Source organism: Ambystoma mexicanum, chromosome 1p (assembly GCF_040938575.1).
Source record: "Ambystoma mexicanum isolate Mex_15411 chromosome 1p, UKY_AmexF1_1, whole genome shotgun sequence".
Lineage (NCBI taxonomy): Eukaryota > Metazoa > Chordata > Amphibia > Caudata > Ambystomatidae > Ambystoma > Ambystoma mexicanum.
Genome location: NC_090921.1, coordinates 943,679,696 through 943,702,521, shown reverse-complemented (window position 1 = coordinate 943,702,521; position 22,826 = coordinate 943,679,696). Strand labels below are relative to the sequence as shown.

General features: G+C 49.6%; 1 protein-coding gene across 2 annotated transcripts in view; it reads left to right on the top strand.

Annotated features, from left to right (window-relative positions):
- DYNC1LI2 (dynein cytoplasmic 1 light intermediate chain 2) overlaps positions 1–22,826 on the top strand; it is an 843,150-nt gene that overhangs the window by 192,391 nt on the left and 627,933 nt on the right. The window lies entirely within an intron of this gene.

The window sequence follows — 22,826 nt, the reverse complement described above, 5'->3', positions numbered from 1 at the left end:
GTCCTCCAGTTCATCTGGAACAGTAAAAGAGCAGGAGTCAAATTCTCTACCCTGACTCTTCCGAAGTCTAATGGTGGATTCGGTCTCCCGGACTTCAGACTATACTATAAAGCAGCCCAGCTCTGGGTGATGTTGGAACACATGAGACGACCTGGGGACATGTTGGACCTATATCGGAGACGTCCATACTCACCCGAAAAAAGTCAGGGACTTATTGTGGGCCTCCCCCAAAGCTCTCCCCACCCATCTCAAAACGCATCCCACCTTAGCTGCCCTTTGGGCTGCCTGGAAACCGAACAAAGAAAACAAACAGTTGCCCTCCTGGCTGTCCCCTTTTAACATCACTTTGGGCCCCCCCAATCAATCTAGGCGCTTTCGGGATACCCAACTATGGTCAGATATGGGCCTGGAGAGGGTTGCTCAACTCTCTCGTGAGGAGGGCTTCATAGAATACGACCAGCTGACCGAGGCACTGGGAGACAGCCCCCCCTCGATCTTTGAATACTTACGCTTGAAGGGAATTCTGACCCACCCTCAGTGGGTCGATAACTTTAAATGCCCCTTCACTCCTTTTGAAAGTGTCCTAGCTAAAAGTGCATCCCGGAAAGTCTCCTTATCTATGTTTTATAGCACGTTGATAACGGCAAACCTGGAGGGTAGGCAACCCTTCAAGCGAATTTGGGAAGAAAGGTTGGGCATAACGCTGGACGACCACACATGGAGGGCAATCTTTAAATCCATTTCTACGGGGTCGCTATACACCGCTGCTATGGAACACAGCTTTAAGATACTCCACTCATGGCATTGCCCCTAGGCCACCCTGTCCAGGATGTTTAAAGAGGTATCCCCTTTTTGCCCCAGGGTATGTCAGCAACGAGGCACTTGGTATCACATGTGGTGGGGATGGCCGGTTGTTCAGGTGTACTGGTCGGAACTACTCAGTTGGATTAAGGATATAGAGGGGTACTGCCCGTCCCAACTTCCATTGGAAATCCTCCTGGGTACTCCTATGCCGGAAACTGAACAGAACGCATTTCCAAGAGTCATTGGGGCCATGCTGAGAGTGGGGAGGCTGGCACTCGCCCAAAAGTGGATAAGTGCTCTAGCCCCATCTAAGGGAGGAATGGTTCGGTAAACTTAGATCGATTTTCACTTATGAAAAGCTCACTGCGATAACGAATGATACCATGTTGGACTTTGTGCAGGAATGGACTGCAGTCCTTCTTAATGACTGCATATCTATGCGACTGTAAAGTATTACCTGTAATGCTTCCATTTCACACCCCCATCTCCGTTTCCAGAGATTCAGTTCAGCTTCTATCCCATTGTGAGTCAGTCTAACCCCACTATGTCAAACTGTATGATGTATAACAAAACGGTAATTGAAAGTTCTCTCCGCAGCTTCCATAACCTGCAATGTCTCAAAACCTGGTATGTTGAAAAGTTGGTTGGGTGGGGTGGGGTGGGAGGGGTATGGCGGGATGGGAGTAAAAATCAAAATATACCGGCATTCCAGTTTGTTTGATGTATTATTGGCGGGGAGTGCCTTCGCACCCGCCTTACATGTAAGATGCTAATAAAAACAAAGTAAAAAAAAAAATAATGGTATGTTTTAAAGATTCACTTAGTTGCTTTTTCCTTTTTATAATGTATCTACTGTACATCATGATTTTAAACTTGCTCGGAGCTCCTTACTTCCTGCGTTTAGCCTAGATAACCTGACATAAACCACTACCAGGAGCTACATTTGACTCCCTTGGATTACAAGTGCCATAAAAACATACTTCTGTGATATGAAGCTATATGCTTGGGAATATGTATAGAGGAGCATTGGAACACATTTTCAAAGCATGATGAGTCATTTATAAGGGACAAAAGTTATTTTGCATCTCACGTGGTAGTCTGATCTGTAGCACACTGTACTAGCTTCTCATTCCCTTGGGGTAGCTCCTGATTGCAGGGAGATGCTGATATCCAAGAGCTGCTTTTAGTTGTTGAACAACTTGAAATCCCACTTATTCTGTTGGATTTAGGGGGCTTCACTGACACCTACACTCATCTCTTCCTTCCTACTCTCACTACTTGACCCTTCCTTTAGCTCCTCCCACTGCTCTCCTATTCCTCTGATGTTTCACTCCTCCTAGCTCTCGCCTCCACCCATTGATAACTCTCCCCAATCCACTTCTATTCCTGGTTCCACAGTACTGCTTTCCCTCCTCCACACTATTCTCCATTTCCCCATTGCTTTTTTCCGCCTCCCTACTGCTGCTCTCTGCCTCCCTACTGCTGCTCTCTGCCGCTCTACTGCTGTACTCCTCCAGCCACTACAGGTGGTACTAAAAACCCCTCCTTTTACCCAGTACCATAAACTTCAAGTTCACGCCTTGCAATATTGTCTCTACTCACTCGCCACACGCACACTGCAGAGCCTGTCACTCCTAAGTAAATTCATCACCTTCTCCACAAGCTGCTGCTTCCTCCTGCTGGTATTTGGGTCCACATTCACTGCTGACCTCACCCAAATAACCCATACCTCCTGCTTCCTGTCACTTGTAATAAGTACTCCCTCAGTCTCCTGTGATTGGCCATCTTTCTGTGCCCAAATCTGCCCTTCCTTTCCTTTCCATAGTGTGTATGTGTATGGAAGAGATTAAATGGGTGTGTGGTAGTTTAGCCCCTCCCCTTAACATGTGATATCGCTGTATGAGGAGCTTTTATAATATTTGAAGTTCCAGGTTTTTTTTGTTTTGGGACCCTGGCTCATAAGGTCTTGGAGCATGTTCTTTTTTTGGGGGGTGGAGGGGGAGCTCCCCTTATTAGTCCCTGGTGGCTTAAGGGTTTTCTTTTGGGGCTGGGTGGGCCTACACCACTGACCGGCCCCATGAAACATTCTGCATACTGCCGTGCATGAATGCGGCTGCAGTGCCGGATCCTCTAGGTGATGTGGTCTCTACTTGGATTCTCCCACACAGCGGGTCTCGATCGTACCTGGGTGATGCTGGGGCTTTTTTTCCCTCGTGGATATGGGCTGCTGGGTTGGATTGTGATTGATTAAGCAGGAGTAACAGTAGCTCCTGGACATGCAGCATTAACCAGTGACCAGGAGCTACCACTGGGGAACGAGGCGCTAGTTCATAATGTTCCACAAATCAAACTTCCATATGGAATGCAAACACATCATTTTGTCCCTTATTTATGGTCTCTTATGCTGTAAATGTTGTATAAATATGTCCTAATGTTTATGTATATGTTGTCCCAAATGCATAGAATTAAATACACATAGGTGTTTGTTCTGCATTAACTGGTCTGGGGAGCCAAATGTAGCTCCTGATAGCTATTAGTTAAAAGCTAACTAGGCTCTTTTAGGCTACATGCAGGAGCTACATAACACCCAGCTCCCCTGAATTTCCAATCCTGCCTTCACCTCACCTCCACAAGCCGCTGCACTCTCATTCCTCCTGCTTGCCTCTTGGGCCACCTCTACTTCCACGGCTAACCTCACCAGAATAGCCCACACTTCTTGCTTTGTGTCCCTTGTTTAAGGTTTAACTCTCTGTTTGTGCAGATTGGCCATTTTCCTTGTCCAATTAACCATTGCCTTTCCCTCCCAGTGCGCGTCTGTGTAGGAGAAGAGACTTTAAATGGGGACTAAGCACTGCCCCCTTTCGCACATGTATCAAGTTTTGTTGAGCTTGATATTCTTGGAAGTTCCAGGGGTTCTGTTTTCGTTTTTGGGACCCTGGCTCATACGGTCTTTTGGTATGTTATTTTGGTGTGGGAGTGGGTCTGCTGCCCTTATTATTCCCATGTGGTCTATGGGTTTTTTCCATGGCTGCTGCGGTGGGTGTGCACCTCCGACTGCATCCTTGAAGCTTTCTGTACTGCTGTGCATGGACACAGCTTCTCCTTGGGTCTCTCCCTCCACTCGTTGGGGGTCTGCCTGCATTGCTGGCCCACGGAGGTGATGTGGTCTCGCTCTGCTTGGATGTGCTTTGTTGATGCTAAGGCTTTTTCCCCATCTGCTTGGGACAGAGCCACCACTGGGACGCCTCTCACTGGTATGGAATGTGTTTGGTTAGTATATTGTAATGGAGGTACGGTATGAGTAGAAAGCAGTCTGCATGCAAGGATGCTGGCACAGGCGGAGGTAACAGGAATTGTGGACCTGTGCGGCCGTTGTGCACTTCAGGAGTAGGGCTGTCTTTGGATTGTTTTGTGGCCAGCGTCCCCCCTAGTGACAAGGCCAGAATATACTGGCTTTGTCACACCCTACAAGTCCCAGCATAGGTAAAAATGGGACTGGCTCAGGTGTCGCATGTGACCTAGGGCAACTTTTCAACTAAGTTCTTTCCACCTAGTAATTCATGGTTGTTGAAAGAGGATTTTTCACTTGGTTCCTCTTCAGCGCCGTCAATAATCTTGCAGCTCCTTCCTTTGCCACTGCTCTGCTTGTACCATTTGATGCGAAAAAATCAGTTGAACTTGATCGGTGGAAATGTGGGGTTGGTACCTTTTTGTGGTCCAATCTTTACTTTCTTTGGGATGTATGTGTAATCATTATTTTCATGTTCAAGTATTTGCCTTCTGTGAGCAATTAAAAGTGGCTAATATGCCTGTTATCTGCAGGGCTGATCATGGACAAGCGTTGTCATTTCTCTGTTCTCACGGCAATGTAAGATTTTATAATCATAGTCTGTGATGCAGCAATTATGCATTCATTCATATGATGCATACATTTTGGTGGCTTATTCTCCTGGCCCCTAAATTACTTTCTAGTGACACATGAACTCTTATTGGCTCATTTCCAGGCACAATCATTTTGGTTGCAATTATTTATTTATTTTTGTGTGCCAGCCTCACAAGTTATGCTGTACTTAAGGGTGATCTGGTAATATGTACCTTCAGGTATTGCTAATTGTAGGCCAGCCATCAACTGTGCCTTTCCTTCTGGGTGGGACTTCCACTTCTTCCCTGTATGATTCACATCTGGCTGCTCATGGAGTTGTCCTGGTAGGCGGCTTGGCAGTCAGTTAGCCAAACTGTTCTCAACATTAATAGCTGTGGGTAGCATCTGTATTGGGACCTGAATGATCCCACAATTGCACCACTTGTCACAAGTGTCCTAAACAATCCACAAAGTATTCGAACGGTGCTTTATTAAAATGTTAAATCAATGATTTGGGAATGCTGGGGATGGTTAAAACTAAGGTGGTCCCTATTGCTCAATCATCCTCTGTGTGGGCTCCGTCCACCCTAGCACAGGCATCCATCCCTATCCCCAATAACCCCAAACATAATTTAAAGCAAGGTAAATCCGACTGTTTGTCTTTCTAATCGAGGCAGGAACCATGAATGCCATGGCCTTCTCTATCTAGCTCGCTTGGAAAATTTCCAATTGGTCCTCTCCTTTTTGTCAGCAGACAGATTGTTTCTCCACTAGTTTCTCCCCCTCATACTCCCCTCTTTCTGCATCTATTTCTCCCTCTATCGGTCTCCCCTCGCGATCTCCCCCCTCTCTAGTTCTACTCCTCACTTCTTCTCTACCTTCATTCCTCTGTAATCTGTTCTCTCTCCGCTCCCTCCTCCTCTTGTGCCCCTCCCTTATCTATGTCTTTGTCCTGATCTATCATACTCTTGCCTTTCTCTTCCAGCTCCCTCCCCCACACTCATGATTCAGGGCTTCCACAGAGACAGTATTCCTTTCTCTGAATGCCCCCTTCAGATTGATAACACTAACCCCTTATACAAGGCATTGGGGAAAAGATAGGAAACCGGAAACAAGGCCGGCACCCTGCAAACCGGCCTCACAACTGAGGGAGAAAAGACGGAGGGGGCGATCACCAGATAGGTGAAGGCAATGAATAGAACAAGATCTATAGTCCTGTGTTTAGGCTTACCTGTAATCCACACAAGCTCAGTTCGGGGAATCAACAAGATGTTAAGTGCAGCAATCAGTCGGGATGCCAGGGAACGGCCTGAGCGAGCAACAAGCCCACCTCGACTATTCCTCGGAGAAATGTCTACAAGGGCCTAACCTACCGGAACGAGTACGGACTAGGGAAACAGGTTCCACGATATAGCAATGAATTCCAGTTTCGAGAGGTAGGAGTAATCTGGGGGGTTGGGTGGGGGAGGACCCCAGGAGGAGGGGCTTTGTAGTTCAAGCCACGGGGATAAACCAACCAAACGAAAAGCATAAAAACAATAACAGACACTTGTTTGGAGGGAGAACATGGACCAAAACCAAAGGGAACAGATAAGGGGGGGGGGGCGTAAATCAGGTAGGAGCTAGCAAGAGCAGTCCATAACGAGGAAGTGGTTGGAATACCAAAAAAAGAGAAAATCCAGGTCGTCAAATCCTATGAGGGGAAATCCAAGCCAATCGAGGACACAAAAACAGACTGAACATAAAGATGTCACAAAACGTAGAACAGAGAAAGCAGGATAGCCACTTGTTCTCAAATAAGAACTTGATTGAGAACCGAGGGTCGCAGGATCTGAAGCAGATTTATTTCCAGTTAACGGAGGGTGGCATGCTCCCATTGGCTGGCTGGAACGTCAAACGCGTGGTCACCCCTGACCAGGTTCGTCGGCTGATGTAGTGCCATGGCCTGACTGGTGAAGCTGACCTGAATCTGACTTGTCCTTCTGGCTGTCAGTACTGAGAAACATAGTTTCCCTTCGACTTGTTATTTAGTTGCTACTTTTGTTAACTTTTTATCATCAATGCATCTTACAATGGAGTACACTTTTTATTTTGCCTTAGACTAATAATCAAATGATTTTTGGTTACTTTTGGTGTCTAAGGGACAAACTAGTTATTTTTTACTATTTGTGTATTTTTATTTAGCCTTACTGTGTGTGGCTGCCTACTGTGGCTAGTATCCAAACATGGCCGTGCCATAGGGTTTTTCGTTTGTCCCTTTGCCATCTTCTCAATAACAATTCTTCCTGACCTGTGAGGACAGGAAAATCCTAATATGATGGGTATTTAACGTGCTTAATAGCCAGAGGTTTTTAAGCGCGGACCCGGGGATCGAACCTATGGTGCTCCGTGTCGTCTTGCTTCCAAGGCGAGCGGGTTGCCCCTGAGCTATCCTCCCGAGACTATGCACTGGTCACTGGAATATGGACTTCCAGTGCCCGGGAAAGCTGAGGCTTTTCATGGGCTACTTCATGGTCATATGTGTTTGCTGCAAAGAAGTAGGTTGGAACTCTTTGATCCCAATCCACAAACTGGTTTCAGTGTGTCTGAATGGTATTCATGATCTGTGCCACCAGAGGCCCTGATTGGACCACCACTGCTGGTGTATGTGTGTGGGCCAGATCTTAGATTGGCTATTGGGAGTTTCAGCTCTTACGTTCCTTTTGGAAAAGGGGACCCCTGCAGCTGTTAGAGAGATCCTGTAGGAGCCAAGTATCCTGTCCAGCTGCAAGACATGTAACAAGACTGTGGACCTGTTGGAAGACGGCCTGGTGACCAACTTCTGCTGGTGTCCTTGAAGAACCCAGTCTTGTAGGTGATCTCTTAAAGTCCTGCAAAGGAGCTTCGACCCTTTGGGTGGTGGGAACAATCGCCCTCAATGTCTGCTCGAGTCGAGCAAATAAGAGCCCTTGGAAGTACCCAGTGGCTGGCCAGCTCAGAATTTGGGCTACAGTGCTGCATAAATCACCATTCTGTGTTCAGGCCTGCAACTTTGTGAATCCACAGCTTATGCTACAGGCGTCGCCTCTGCCAAATTTCGTGATTCGAGCATTAAAGGCACCGGAGATAGGTGAAGTCTGACACCAACAGTTGTATCCCCCCCGTGTTGCCATGCATCGGTGGCTGTCCAAAACAGCTTTTCGGCATCCTGTGCGGAGAGGGGCCCTGCATAGAGTTCTTCTGCATTTTCCATCCTGAAGACATTGCACTATCATTTGTCGCAGATTGGAGAAGTGTTGGAACCTGCAGCCCCAGGGCATCAAGGACCACAGCTGACAGCAGGAAAAGCGACCTTGGACATTCTTCTGAAGACCTGCTAAGTCCTAAGAAGGATCAAAGTACGGGCGGGGGCTAAGTTGTAACAGTGCTTATCTGAACCAAATATCTTCCCTTTAAAAGTTGGGTAACTTTTAGAAACTTTTAAAATGCTTTGTCTTAGCCATTGCTTGCTCGCGCCAGCATTTTGAAAGTGGGGACAAGTTTATACACTAGAACAACTTGTCCTCCTCCCCTTTGAACTCTTTATTGGACCCCTGAACCCCAGAAACCTTCCACTAACTTTTTCCCATCTTACAAAACTGTGTGGAACTTGGTGAACCTTTTGGCACAAGGCCCCATATATCTTAGGGATGACTTTTAAAGTTAGTGTTGTATCTCTCTGGACCTGCAGTGCTTCATACTAATACTTACCTTCCTTTGCAGGAGTTTATGTATTTTGCTCTACTCCAGTGATTGTATATGTGCATCATTTTATTTTAGTTTGTGTAACATTACATGCTAGTAGTCCTTTTTCGTAGTGTAAAATGGCCATGAATAAATACGTGTTTTTAGAATTGTTTGTCTAAGTGTGTTCATTGACGTTTTGCTGTGCATACTCATTGAGGACCCCTTACCAGACTCATGCTTCCTGAGACTTGGCCTTTTCGCCACTCTTCTCGCTACCTTCAACTGTTTGGCTACAGCTCCCAGGGTTGTCCCTGTTTGCCATGCAGAGTATAGAAATCCACTCGTAGCGGGTGTCATCTGTGCAATTTGTGAACATCACTCACTTGTCTTTTAGCAGTTGGGATAGTGCCATATACTGGAGTATCCTTGATTTCAGATCTAGCAGGGCTCACTCTGGCCCATGTTCTCTCCTGAAACCAGATTGCCATTTATTCAGAATGCTATTATTTGACAGATGTTCTAAAACTTGCATATAGGCCACACGATCAAGAATTTGTAGCAGGAACGGCACATTGGCGATTGGCTGATAATTCAAGGGATTCAGTGGCTCTAGGCCCGTTTTTATGCAGGAGTAATCCAGGCATTCTTAATACCAGCTGGGACCTGATCCTCCTCAAATCTGGTAATAGCCCCAAGACAATTAGTGGGCTAAAGATTCATGTCTGTTGTTTGAGAGACTGTTACTGGTTAGAAGTTAAAGACTCCTTTTTCCTCCTCCTCCTGAAATAAAACCACTGAATTGTCAGGTGCCTTGACTCTCCCTTTCAGAGCATCCTTCTACCTTTTCTTTAACCCAGTCTTCTCTTTGATTGTCCTCAACTTAAACATGGCTTTTGTAACAGGTTATACCAGGCATTGTCCTTTTTGATATTTTAATTTTTTAGAGCACAGGTTTTCCAAGATGCTACTGGGAATCTGGCTTCACATTCATTATCCTCTCATAGTAGGCTATCCTTTTAGCCTCTAACAATCACCACTTTGTAGTCCTTGGCTGCTTGAGTGTACATGACCTTATCTGTGTGTGCTCTAGAGTTAACCCACACAGAAAAGTATTTCCTTTTTATATACTTTCTTGTTGTGCATCTGTGAGGAGTGCCACTAGTTAGATTTATTAGGCAGCACTATTCTAGTTTTAAGTGGAGATCGACCAAGTCCACTGTTTGCACCATATTTCAGTGTTGCATCTTCTGCTGTTTTGGCAAAACTAAGGTTCTCCAGCATGGGGTCTGGCATGGATTCACATGCTCATGAATATTCCCCGTCAGGCTGGGAATCCTCGGTAAAGAAGAAAACCGTTTCAGTTTCATTTCTGAACTGTCTTTCTACTAGTAACCAATCACTGGGTCATAGTGCCCCCAGCCAATGACTGCCCTATACCTAAGCCCCTCCTCTGGCAGCCATCTTCAGGGTTTTACTGCACGTTCAAGTGTTGGGAGTCCTCGTGCTGTAGCTCTCGAGCTTTTTCTGCGTTTTGTGAATTTTCAAAGGGATTTCATCTAATTTTTCGGTCAATCGAACCTCAAGCTCCACCATTTCTACTTCTGATCAGCGGGAACCCGTTTGGGATTTTTCTACGCCCCTCAAGGGCAAATTGTTCGTCGAGTTTCACTTCTCGGAGGCTTCCGGAAGATCTTTGAGGCCTCCCCCGCGTGGACATAGCCCAGGAAAAAGGAAACGCGACGCCCGGACCCAAGCTCTTCAGGAGCTGCCCTGGATGTGGACTGCAGAATCTCTTCAAGGAGGATGAACATTCTCGATTTCTCTACTGCCTTCATGAAGACAAAACGCACGTGGAGAAGGACACTGCGTTTTGCAAGAACACGAGCGGACGATGAGGGATAGTCGTACACGCCTCACCAACTGGCTCTAGGGGAAGAGCCCAATAGCGGCTGAGAAAAAAAAGTCTGACCTTTCTTCTAAGTCCTTTGAGGGCGCTCCAGCGATGGGGGCCCAACAAAAGGCTAAGCAAAGCGAGTCCGCGGGCACTGGGAGCGCCGAACGGTCAGGCTCCTCGGCTGCCAGGCAGGGCGCAATTTCACCGACGCCATCAACCACGAGCCAACGCTCTGGCTCAGGGAGAGGAAAGCGGAGAACCCGGTTAAGCTTCGGGAGAAGTCCCGGTCGATCCTGACAGCAGCTGAGGGGGAGCGAGTCGGTGACCACTCCCTCCCCCCTCCCCCCCCCAAGGTGAAGACCTCATGCGCATCCAAGGTCGTGAAGGCCTTGATTCACCCAGCTAAGGCTTCTATCGAGGGAGTCGTGGCAGCCCTGGCTAAGCCTGTGGAAGCTACTCCAGTGGAGGTGACCTCTGGGCCTAGATTTTCCCTGCCACCGCGCAGGGAATACTCTTTTCAGCCCATCGATAAGACCCCCGTGAAAACCCCGGTAGCAAAAGAGGGGGGGGGGGCCGGTGGCCATCATGGACACGGATACAGCCTCTGAAGAGGAACTGGCTGGAGTCGTGAAAATCCCGCTCAAGAAGTTCGAGGAGGTCCGGTCCCACGGGAAGGATCCTGAAGAGGCGGATGAGGAAAGCGACAGCGGTGCCGACGAACACGTGGAGGCGGAGGATTCCACTCCCCAACCATCGCGCCCGTCGCAGCCGGTCCCTGGGCCACAAGACAACTCGGGGCGGGCTTGATGGCGATCCAGGCTTTGTGTACGGAGATAAGGACAAGGTTGCCCTTACCACCAACGGACGACCCAGCAGAGCCTGGACCGTCGGAAAGCCCTCCAAACAAGCGGAGGAGAATTCATCCACCCCCTCCTTTCCAGGCTTCTCGGCCTGCACAAGCCGCCTTCCCCGTCTCCTGAGCCGAGGGATGATACGGGAACAGACAGCCATGACGGGGATGGATGACGGGATGGACCTTCCATCACCACCTGTTCGGGCCTCCCCGCCCAACGAAATTGGCTCCTTCCACACCATGATCGCCAGGGCATCCGAGCTCTTCCAGCTCTGCCCCGTGGAAGAGAAGAAGGAAGGTTTCCTCTATCAACGATGGGAGGCCAAAAGGAAGACAGTCCTCTCGTTCCCGTAACTCGACGACATCTGGGACGAGGGGCTGTTGCTCCTGAAGAACCCATCCATGGCCCCTGCCAAGAGAGACAGGTACGAGAAGAAGTACCGGATTCCACCCGATGTGCCTTAAGGCGCAGCCTACCCTCGGTTGTCTCTGCGGCGGGCAAGGAGAAAGCGGCGGGGGTGACGTCGTCAACTTTGACATCTCCGCCGGACGGCGAAGGGAAGAAGCTGGGCGACATGCGACGGGTCATCTCGTCGGCGGCGACTACCATTAAAGCGGCCAAAGCCCTCGCGTTTGTGGCCCGCTACGACGGGGAGCTATGGTTTAAGATCGTTCCCCTATTGAATTTCCTCCTGGACGACAAGAGGGCGGAGGCCCTAGAGATCCTACAGGAGGGAGAGGTGGCGTCGGACCACACCATAACGGTGGCTACGGACATTGCCGACACCGGCTTCCGTCAGATGGGCAACAGTGTTTGCCTTCGCCGGCGCGGTTGGCTCAAGGCTTCAGATTTCTGTCAAGACGTGCAGACCAGGGTCCTGGACATGCCCTTCGATGGGAACAACATGTTCGGCAAGGCAGTGGACGAGTTGCTGCAAGCCATCAAGGCCGACACGGAGACGGCTCGTGCCTTAGGCGTTCTTCAGCAACGACGGCTGCCCTTTCGGGATTCGGCGGCAGCTCCTCGACGTACCGCCAAGCAGCCCGCTCCTCGTTGCAGGAGGCCTACAGGGGACGCGGCAAGCAAGGAGGATCTCGTCGCCAAGGAGGGCAGGGCAGCACGGCCGCCGCCAAGCAGGATTGAACGGGCTGTAGCGTCGGACCCCCACCTGAGCACCCCGGTGGGAGGCCAGCTGGCGAACTTCGTCAGCGTGTGGGAGTCCATCTCCACTGACCGTTGGGTGCTGGATGCCCTGGCCCGCGGGGCCCACTGGAATTTCGAAGGCAGTGTCCCCGTGTTCCACCTGTGGCCAGAAAGGAAAACCATGTGCCGCAACTACTCGTGGAGGTACGAGCGATGTTAAAGAAGGAGCCATCAAGCTCGTCCTAAAGAGGCTCTGGGGCTACGAGTATACTCGCGGTACTTCCTCGTAAGGAAAAAGACCGGCGGTTGGCGACCCATCCTGAACCTTCGTCTAAAAAAGTACATCAGGTCCCAGAAGTTCCGGATGGCCACCCTCCAGCACGTGCTGGGACAACTGGAGGAAGGCGACTTCCTATCGTTGCTGGACTTGGATGACGCCTACTTTCACATCCCCATCTTGAATAAATATCGAAGTTTCTACGATTCGCAGTCCAAGGACGGCACATTCCCTTCGGACTGAAGTCGGCACCCAGGGTGCTCACCAAGTGCCTAGCACCGGTGGCGGCGTGGCGACCGTCCAACTGCTCACGGATCTGGGATTTTCAATGAACTTCACAAATCCCACCTTGTACCGGCGCAAGTCGCCCTGTTCCTGGGAGCCAAGCTCGACACAGTGGCGCGACTAGCATCTCCGTCCGCGGAAAGGATGAAGGCCATCCTAGGCAAGGTGCAACGGCTGTCGACCATGGACGTGACCAAGGTAAGGTCCGTCAAGTCCCTGCTCGGCATGATGTCCTCCTGCATTTACCTCGTGCGCTTTTGCAGACTACGGATGCGACCACTGCAGGAGTTCCTCGACGCCCGTTGGATGCAAGCGACGGGCAACTTCGAAGACAGGATCTCACTCAATGACAAGCGATCCGGTGGTGGGGCACCAGCGCGCATCTGACGGCGGGTATGGACTTCAGACCCCAGCCCATCAGGAGACCGTGATGACGGACGCCTCCGTGGAGGGATGGGGGGGCTCACTCCGGAGATCTCCACGCAAGAGGCCTTTGGCTACCGGAGGGAGGTCACTAAACATCAATGTCCTGGAGCTCCGGGCCGTGTTCTGGGACCTCAGGGCGTTCCTTCTGTCCCTCAAGGGCAAGGTGGTGAGGATCTTCACCGACAACACCACTACAATGTTTTACATCCGGAAGCAGGGAGGCACCAGATCCCCAGCCCTGTCCATGGAGGCCCAGGATTTGTGGCATTGGGCCGTCGTCCAAGGGATGTTTCTGGTACCCTTTCACCTGGTAGGAATAAAAAACACCATTGCCGATGCACTCAGCAGGGAGCTGCGCTCGTGCCACGAGTGGGAACTGCGGTAGGATCAAGTGGACCTCCTCTTCCGACGATGGGGCAATCCCCAGATCGACCTGTTCGCGACGGCAGAGAACACCAAGTGCCCGAGGTTCGCCAGCAGGTTTCCCCAGCCGGGGAGCATGGGCGATGCCTTCTCGTTCCCCTGGGACGGCCTGTTCCTGTATGCGTTCCCTCTGTTGCCGTTGCTGCTGCGACTCATCAACCAACTCAAACGGTCACGGTGCAGGATGATCCTCGTCGCACTGGCGTGGCCGAGGCAGATCTGGCTCCCGGACCTTCTGGACATGTCAGCCTCTCCCCTCCCCCCCACCCCCGTCAAACTGCCGACGGACATGGATCTCCTCATCAGAGAAGGAGGCGCCATCCTCCACCACGATCCGGCGTCGCTGAACTTGCAGGCCTGGCTCCTGCAGCGCTAGAGTTTGGAGGGTACGATATCCCGGCGGACTGCAAGGAGGTGCTTCCAAAGGCCAGGGCGCCCTCGACTCTTGTGTTATGGACACAAATGGAAGAGGTTCTCTGTCTGGTGCCGTGCACAGAAGATTAACCCTCTGCGGATTACGGCACCTCAGGTGCTGCCGTACCTACTGTCGCTGGCCAAGGCGGGGCTGGTGCACGCCTCCATCAAGATCCATCTAGCAGTGATTTCCTGCTACTCCAGGACCCCGGGGCGATAATCTCTCTGGTCCCATCGCCTGGTGAAGGAGTTTATGAAGGGACTGTTCTGGTTATTCCCGCCGGTGAAGGCTCCGGTCCCAGCGTGGGAGCGCAAGGTGGTGCTGTCCAGGCTCGTGGGGCCTCCATTCGAGCCTTTGCATTCGGTACCGTTGAAATTCCTGTTGTGGAAGACAGCGTTTCTTGTGGCCATTACATACGCACGACGAGTGGGAGAGATCCAGGCCCTCTCCTGTAAACCTCCATACTTGACTTTTCACGATACGAGGGTGGTGCTGAGGACGCACCCCTCCTTCATGCCCATGGTGCCGTCGGACTTCCATCTCAACGAGCCCTTGGTGTTACCTGTTTTCTTCCCGTCACCTTCGTTGCTGGCTGAGAGGACTTTGCACTCGCTGGATGTGGCTAGAGCGCTGAAGTTCTACGTGGACCGCACAAAGAGTTTTCGGATGACATCACAGCTGTTAGTGAATTTTGGACCTGTGAACCAAGGGAAGGCCCTCTCGAAGGCTTCCATTTCCAGATGGCTCTCTGGCTGCATCATGCACTGTCACCAGTTGGCAAACCGACCGTTGCCCGGCCGTCCGCAAGCCCATTCAACCAGAGCGATCGCTGCTACCACGGCATTCCTGTGTGATGTGCCCCTGCTCAACATCTGCAGGGCTGCTACGTGGAGGCCGACGCACCTTCACGAGATTCTACTGCGTCGACCGGGATTCCAGGAAGGAGTCCAGAGTCGGCCAGGCAGTGCTGCACAACCTGTTCGCTTAAGGTGAGCCTGGTGAGGAGGTAAGAGATGCTTAATGTTGAGTTGATGTATTGCTTAATGTTGAGCTTGCCACCTCCCCTGGTTGTGCATGTGTGTACTGCTATGTATCGTTAAATTCATAGGCATGTGAATCCATGCCAGCCCCCATGCTGGAGAAGGAACAAGTTACTTAACTGTAACTGTTGTTCTCCAGCATGGGTCTGGCATGGATTTACATGCAAACCCTCCCTCCTACCCCTCTGCGGCTCTTCACTTTGTCCTGCTGCCACTTTACGTGCTACCAAATCTGAAGATGGCTGCCAGAGGTGGGGCTTAGGTAGAGGGCAGTAATTGGCTGGGGGCACAATGACCCAGAGACCAGTTATTGGTTACTAGTAGAAAGACAGTTTAGAAACAAACTGATTTTTTTCTTTACCGAGGATTCCCAGCCTGACAACGGGGAATATTCATGAGCATGTGAATTCATGCCAGACCCATGCTGGAGAACAGTTACAGGTAAGTAACTTGTTCCCTCAAGGTTGATGGCGACAATGAAGGCTCCAAAAACGTCTGCAGACAGTTATCACACATTTCTTGAGGTAATACTAGTGGTAATTGGTCTAGTTCTATACACATAGCTAGGTAATTCTAAATTAAAAAGAAATAAATGGTGGTCAGACCAGGGACATGGAACTACATCACTAATAGAGGTGTTAATCGGTTCCACCCAGTCCAATGTGTTTCCTTTTAATATGCGTAGCCTCACAAACCTGTTGATTCGATCCAATTTATTTGAGCAGTGATTGTACCATAGCTGCCACAAAGTCCTCCTTATCAGACAGACAGAAGTTGAAGTCCCCAACTTAATGTCTTGAGGTAGGTTAAGTCCCATATTTTACAACTGATTAGGAAACTTACTCGTGGGAGTCTGTGGCCTGAAAGAGTACTAGATTAAGTGGTGTTTGGGTCTGTGCTTATCTTAATATGAATGGTCTCACAACCATCTGGACCTTGGATTTCTGTTTCCCAGATATGGAGGTCGGATTTACAGGTAAAGGCTGGACCCCCTCCCTTCCCATTGTGCCTGTACACTCAAAACAAATCAAATCCCGCTGGAATAGCTCACGGCAAAGCTAGACCCGCTACTTTATGAAACCATGTTCTGTGATGGTACAAATATCAACTTTATTCACTATAATACGGTCTGCAATCTCAGTAGCTTCCTTCCAAAATGATCAAGTATTCAGGAGCAGAAATTTAGTTTGAGGTATTTTTACTTTTAAGGTTAGAATTCATCTGAGATTTCAATTTACAATCCCCTTCATTCTTTGCTGAATACTGTACATTGGCGTTAGTGCTTGAAGCTTGAGAATCCGGAGAGTGCCCTACTTGGATAGAAGCCAAGTTTGTTCTTGTACAGATTGGTATATATGTATCGGAAATATCCTGTGCTGAGCAACCATAAATCAGCATGATATCCATCACATCAAACACTGCTAGGTTGTCATTGGTCAGTCTTATTGCTAGCAAAACCACCTTTCGCTATGCTACCATAGGTCATAACAGTATTGACTGCACTGTCCTGTGAATTACTTGAGTCCAGATACAACAGGCAACTCTCCAAATTGTGCCCTCTGGCACATCAGCTCCCTCTGTCCTGAACATTCTCCCTTTCCTTCGACATAGCCTTACCCATTTCCTCCTTACTCTTATCGTTATTGTTACAGTCCTCAACACTAACTAAATGTGAGTAGACCTGATCTGTGACATGAATCCCAACCATCCCATGTTTTAACTCCGTCTCTAAGCCTTCCACTTCCGGCAAGCAAAAGACTACTGCAAAATCCACTCTGCAGCATGTGATGAATCCTGCAGACTCATCACTGATCTGCAGCCCAAAGTTTCCTCCCTTGTTGCCAGGGGAAGGCAGCTGCTACCTAATCCTGATCCCGGGGGTGGAATTCTGAGGGTGGATCACATGGGCGGGGATGACTGTTGGGGGAGGTGATGTGTCTGACAGACGTGTTATTGTTCCCTTGACTCTGATGAGGTAACCCTAATCCCAGAGTTTCTAATGGCAACTTGTCATTATTCAGAACCCTTTAATTTTGATGTCTTAACCCGCTGCTGTTAAACAACTTGAGCAGAACTTTATTTATCCTTCACATGGACATAACTCCTCAAACTCCTTTGTGACAATGAGACAGCCAGGTGGCTTGATGGAAATTAAAATGGGTCTTTATTCAGACTATTTCAAAAAGGATAAAAAGAAAAATAAGCTTTAATCAAAATTTGCTGCAATGTCCTTTCTCTGTGCTTAGGTTTTTTCTCTGATCCTTGCTGGGAATGTGGTAAGGACTTCTGGCAAGGCTTCTCCTCCTAGTCCTCATACGCCCACCAGCCTTCAGCAGCTCCCGATGTCCTGTCTGGTTCGATCTGCACCCCCTCGCCTTCCAGCGTTGTCTTTATGTACGTGGAGTTTAACAGGCCAATCAGTATTCACTTCCTCCTCCAGTCTATATAAACTCTCCCAAGCCCCGTCCCCTTTTCCCTTGAGGCATTGCAAGCTGTCTTCGACCTCGAACTCCACCCGCTCCCTGTCCCAGTCATCTCTGACCAGGTAAGTTCTTAGTTCCTTCCTGGTCTCTGGGAGTCGCGTGTTTTTGTCCTGCCCTATTATGTTGGCACAACGCTGTCTTTCATAATCCGCGGCTCCGCGGTTCTCATCTGGGTTACAACTGCTGAGTACCCGCAGGTTCCCCATGCCGCGGCAGCCCCGCCTCTTCCTGCTCGCGGTTCCTTGACTTCTCTGTCGGCTATCGGAGTCGAACGTCAGCGTCTCTTCTAATTCGCATGAGTGCGCCGTTCTGACTCTCGTGTGTCCGCCCGGAGGTTCCATGTCTTTCAGAAAGCCGCCAGAGTCGAACGTCGGCGTCTCTGCTACTTTGCAGAAAGGCTGCCTTCCGACTCTTTTGTGGCCGTCCTGGAGTTCCATATTACCTTTCCCAGTCTGTACTTCGCCTGGATTAGATATCTCCTGACTCCACCATTCCCCAACCAAGTGGGTCTCTGGGTCTCGGGCCCCTCCATGGTATAACTGACCCTCTTGACTGTTACATCCTTTAACATCTAATGTTGATGAGGATTTTGATGTAGATAAGTGTGAGACAACAGAACTTAAAACACTATGGTAATCTTTTGCAATTCAAAACCCAGAAATCCTTAGGTACTGGTACGAAGAAGAGTAAAGAGTCGATGAGGATCAACAGTAGTGCCAAAAGTAACGTGTGGTATAGTTGTCTATTCATCCAACTGCGTGAGAAAGTTCAATCAGAAAAGAGAAAGAGAAGGTGAAGGAGAAGTCGGATCGGGCAGCAGAGTGCGTGGAGCAGAAAGCAGAGCCACAGAGAAAGGCAGAGGTGCTGGACGGAACCAGGCTGAAGGAGAGGTGCTCCTGACCTGCCACTTGGCATCCGACGTACCGGAGTGGCAGGAGACCCAAAGGAGTCGGACAGGCTCTGGGATGGTGCAGCGAGGGAACGGGCAACCGCAGAGAGGTTGTCCACGATGCTGTGGGACCGGAGAGCAGCACTGTATCAGCAAGGGACCACAAAGCCGGCAGAGGACCTGGAAAGTTTGACAAGCTGTTGAAGTCCTCCCCGAACAACAAGACTGAGATTCCAGGAGATACCAGTGAGTTGGCCCTTTCATAGGGGTGACCCCGGGGTGGGGGAGATCCGACCGGTGCATGGACAATTAAGTAAACTTTCTGAATACCGACCAAATAGAATTAAAGAAGGAACAAGAGAGCAAACCTATTGCAATTCTCCTGACATGGGACTGTCCGTTGGGGGGAAACCTGGAACAAGCACTGTCAAGAGACTTGGTAAAAGAGGTTAACAATAGGCTTGAACCAACCCTCGTATAAGGGATGTCGGTATGAGGAAAATCTGGTGCCAGTGTTAATGGAAGGCATCAAGGTTGTACCCAGAGGGAGTGCAATTGTGAAAACATTTAAGAGACAAGTGAATGTTGCAGAGAAACTATCAGGTAGTGGAACCTTTTCTGAAAGATTTCTGGCAGTACCAGATCTGTGCGAGTCAAAAGGGGGATATTCCTGGCAGGAGAGTAAACCAGGATATCCCGAGTTTTCAGTTGATCCTTCTTTGGAAAGAGATACCTGGCAGGAGAGTACACTGGGGGATCTCTGAGAGCCAAAAGGCGAATATTCCTGGCAGAGAAGTTGTGTGTTAGCATTTCTTTGTTGAAATTGGATATTTCAATAGAGTTCCTGGCAGGGGAGCACACCAGGAAATCAAAGGCTTTGTTGAAAATTACTTTTACTATATCAAGCCATTGTTAAAACTGAACCTTTTTGCTTTGGCCGCCCTAAAGAATATAAAAGACTCTTTCAATATATTTCAAAACCGATTGTAAAATTAACATTTGCCTTGCCATTTTAAGGAAAAATACCCAGGAAAGAAACAGTCTTATTACCCTTAATGAAACTTTGGTGAAACTGAGAATTTCAAATGCCCTTTTACTGAAACCATTCAGGGGAAGAGACATTAAATCCTGGAGACAAGGGTTGTGGTGTTGAAACTATATTTATCTTGGACATAAGGTCAACTTATTTTAGTTTTGTTTTCATAGGTAGACATGCCTTTTTCTAAACCCCTTCTATTGTAATAAAAATGGCGACTATTGAGAACACTTAACTTTGTGTCCACCTCTCATTGTTGACCAATCACAGGCAGTTCCCCTGAGTGTATTTGAAATGTCTGCTGGGTTGCTACATATTGTGGCATCAAAGACAACGGCAATGATAGTTAACGTTGCAATAGGTTGGCCTTTTTTGTTTGAAAACATTTTCCTGTGCCATACCTGCGGTCCCGCTCCTACTAATCTCAGCCATGCTGTCCTAAAACCTATGAAAAACAGCAAGACACTAATATACCCGCCTTACAGGATAGTTGACGGCTGCCTATGGCTCTGCGCTCGGCTGCGCTCAGCCAGCCGAAATGCACTGGTTCCAAGACCACCAATGAAGTTCAAATCTACCACTAAGGCTGCTTGGAGATGTACTCCTACCCTATAAGCGATTGGCAACACAAAACCATAAGTAAAAGTTCCAACCTAAAGTTAAAATAAATGATAAAATCAGGTGACGTATGCAGCGTTCAGCTTCAAGTTGAAACAAAACTAAAGTTATATAGTCACACATGCAGCGTTCACACGCAACTGCACACGAGATGAGCTAGAACAGGTCCGAAATCAAAGTCCTTCCCGTTAATCTATTCAGATCCTTGGCTCACTTTGGTCTCTTGGTTTTTTTTTTATTTCGACTCCCCCTCCCCCCTTACACCACATACATATGAAGGGGGAGACCCCTCCACCCCTCCATTGTCGGAGGTCGCAGTGATGGCGCAGCAATGGTGTAATTCCCACTCCCACCATTGCTCCCTCCATCTCCTCCGCTTCCTCTGATGGTATTGGATTCGGGGTCAGCCAAACAGTTTGACACAGATGACTATGTAGATGGCCCAGAATAGGAACTTCAATCATCTGCTAATATCTTCCATGAGAGGGTCATGGTGCTTTTGGAGTTCCTAGACATTCCCATTCCGAGGCCCTGCAGCTGGAACCATGGATCCTATTCGCCGTGCTATCATCTAATGGCCTGGAATTCACTGGAGTCCTGATGCAAACCAAAGTGCTGGCATAAGCCCTAAAGCTATTGTAAAACCCCATACCACTCAAGCCCAGCAGACTGATGCGATACATACTGCTGACCTTGGAGAAGATCTGCCTGACTAGCTACCCGGCCTCTCTTCTGCTGTTGTCGCTGCATTGCTGTATTCAAAGGCTTCTTCTGGGGCCTCCTCTCTTTCTATGCAGATCAGTTACTGGAGGCCATGGGCAAAAGAGTTTATCTGAGCTTTTCCCATCACCTTGGGCAGGCAAAATGCAGAAGCCTGAGCCAAAGGCGAACCAAAGGCTCTGGTGGGAACGCACATAATTCGAGCAACTCTTACCAGTGGATGAGCTCAATTACTTTAGCCGCTCTAGCAGAGGTGCCCAATCTCCCGCAGGATATTGTGTAGTCCGCTTTGGATTACATTGCTATGACTGCCAGGGTCCTGCTGATCGGCATAAATGTATGGCACCCAGGCATGCATGTGTCCAACAAAGTTCCATCCTGATGTGCCAGATAAAATCCTGGACGTTGCGTTAGATGAGAAGCATCTCCTACACTTAGCAATGGACGGAGAGCTGAAGAAGAAAAAGGATGGCACACAGTTTCTTGCAATGCTCAATAAGCCCCAACAGAAGCCCTTTTTCTCCAGCATGGGGTCTGGCATGGATTCACATGCTCATGAATATTCCCCGTCGTCAGGCTGGGAATCCTCGGTAAAGAAAAAACCAGTATCAGTTTCGTTTCTGATCTGTCTTTCGTAGTAATAACCAATCACTGGTCTCTGCGTCATACTGACCACAGCCAATGACTGCCCTCTACCTAAGCACCGCCTCTGGCAGCCATCTTCAGATTTTTACCGCACGTTCATGTGTTGGGATCCTCGTGCTATTGCTCTCGAGCGTTAGTGCTATTTTTCGCGCTTTTTCACAAAAAACCTCAATTCTTTCGGTCAAAAGAGCCTCAAGCTCCACCGATCCTACATCCGATCAACGGGGACCCGTGTCGGATTCGTCGGTGCCCCTCAAGGGTGAAGATTTCGTCGAGCTACACTTCGGAGGACTCCAGAAGCTTCTCAGGCCCGGTCTCGGAGATGGCCCAGGAGAAGGGAAGCTCGACGCCCGGAAAGCTGTTCAGGGTCTGCCCTGGATGCCAGCTGCAGAACGTCTTTAAGGAAGACGAACACTCTTTCTGCCTTTACTGCCTTCATGAGGACAAAACGCACGTGGAGAAGGACTGTGCGTTTTGCGGCAACATGTCGGAACGGACCATGAAGGACCGTCATCAACGTCTCGCCAACTGGCTGGAGGGTAAGAGCCCGTCTGGCGAGAAGAAGAAGAAATCCGAGCGGTCTTCTAAGACCTTTGAGGGCGCCCCGGCGACGGGGGCCCAACATAAGGCCAAGCACCGCGAGTCCGCTGGCACCGGGAGCGCCGAACGGTCGGGCTCTACGGGCGCCAGGCAGGGCGCACCCTCCCCGGCACCATCAACTTCTCCTGGAGGTAAAGGCGATGCTCAGAAAGGGCGCCATCGAACTCGTCCCAAAGAGGTTTCGGGGCTCCGGAGTCTACTCGCGATACTTCCTCGGGAAGAAGAAGACGGGAGGATGGCGCCCCATCCTGGACCTGCGACGGCTGAACAAGTTCATCAAGGCGCAGAAGTTCCGGATGGTCACCCTCCAGCACGTCCTGGGTCAACTGGAGGAAGGAGACTTCCTATCGTCGTTGGATTTGGAGGATGCCTACTTCCACATTCCCATCCTAAAGGGGCACCGAAAATTCCTCAGGTTCGTGGTCCAAGGGCGTCATTACCAGTTCAAAGCCCTTCCCTTCGGACTACGGTCGGCACCCAGGGTATTCACCAAGTGCCTCGCACCGGTGGCGGCGCAGCTGCGCCGCGAGGGGATTCACGTCTACCCCTACCTGGACGACTGGCTCATCCGCGCCAAGACGAAGGAGCTCGCCGTGGTCCACACGGCAAGGACCGTCCAACTCCTCACGGACCTGGGATTCTCCGTGAACTACGCCAAATCCCACCTGGTGCCCGCGCAAGTCGCACTGTTTCTGGGAGCGAGGTTC